Source organism: Sesamum indicum, linkage group LG15 (genome assembly GCF_000512975.1).
Source record: "Sesamum indicum cultivar Zhongzhi No. 13 linkage group LG15, S_indicum_v1.0, whole genome shotgun sequence".
Taxonomy (NCBI): Eukaryota; Viridiplantae; Streptophyta; class Magnoliopsida; order Lamiales; family Pedaliaceae; genus Sesamum; species Sesamum indicum.
The window spans coordinates 1,701,614-1,703,005 of NC_026159.1; positions in this window are offsets into that span (position 1 = coordinate 1,701,614).

Consider the following 1,392-nt stretch of genomic DNA (forward strand, 5'->3'; position numbering starts at 1 on the left):
TATATAATTATATAAATTATTTTTATTTTTTTGTTGTTATGATTAATTTCTATAATTACATAAAAGAGATGAGTTATTTATGTAAGTAAATATAAATATAATTATTTATTCCTTTTTTTGGTAGGGCGGCAGCAGCTACTTTCCTTGAATCTTTGTGTGCTTATCCGGGAGTGAACTGTTATAATTTTCTACCTGCATTTACTGGTATACACTCTCATCCATTTCCAATTAATTACCATATTCTCTCTCATTTTTAAGTTTAACATAAAACTACCAATATGCAATTATATATTATTACAGGAAATAATTGCTGTCTGAATGCATCTACCGTTGAGGCATTCGTTAAGAACGAACCCCAACCCACCTCGACTAAGAACCTCGTTCATTTTTCTCAAGGTAACTCATTTTTCTATTGAATTTGTTGGATACACAATAAATTAATTAATGAGATGAATTTGCAGCTGTTCGTAGTGGAGTGGTGTCCAAATACAACTATGGCAACGCTGATGCCAACATGGAGCATTATGGAGAACCCAACCCACCGGTTCATGACTTATCTAAAATTCCCCAAGATTTCCCCCTTTTCCTAGGCTATGGAGGACAAGATGCACTGTCTGATGTTACGGATGTGCTTAGATTGCTGGATGTCCTTAAACCGCACGACCAGGACAAGATCAAAGTGCAGTATGTCGAGAAATATGGCCATGTCGATTTCATAATGGGGGTGGATGCCAAGGACATTGTTTATACTCAAATCCTAGAATTTTTCAGAGCACACAACTAATTTGCTGTAAGAGGGCAGTAGGTACGTAGTAATTGCCTCACATGTGATAAGTGTAGCCCACAAATGTTTTAATTAGGATCCACATAACTTAACAATTCCCAGCTTCCACATCTTTTAAGTATGTTACTAATTGGTGCACGCATGCTTCATCACTGATTAAGTTTTGACAATCATGTTTACTATTAAATCTACGCGTAATGTATTATGTATTAGCAGAAGAATTACTGTCATTATTTTGGAATATTGTACATGTAAAAGGAAAATCATGACAGATGGATCTCAAGTGTCCGTCACGTCTGGATAGCAAAGTTTGCTTAGTTTCAAAACCAAGCTTGGTTTCATGCATCGGAACAACCACGAATGTTTTGCTTAGCAGGCAATCAAATATATATTGAAATCATAGAGATGATGAGTCGAATGATGGATGGTTCTAGCATCATCCTTTCAATGATGTCGAAATATATCAAATTTCATGACTACGGATGTTAAGTCATCAACTAACCGTGTGTACAGTTGTATATTTCATGCATTCTTCAACGCTTAGGAAAATAAAAAACAAAGGGGTGATCAGTCAATACTACTACTGTCTATTCTTTGGATTCAAGAAA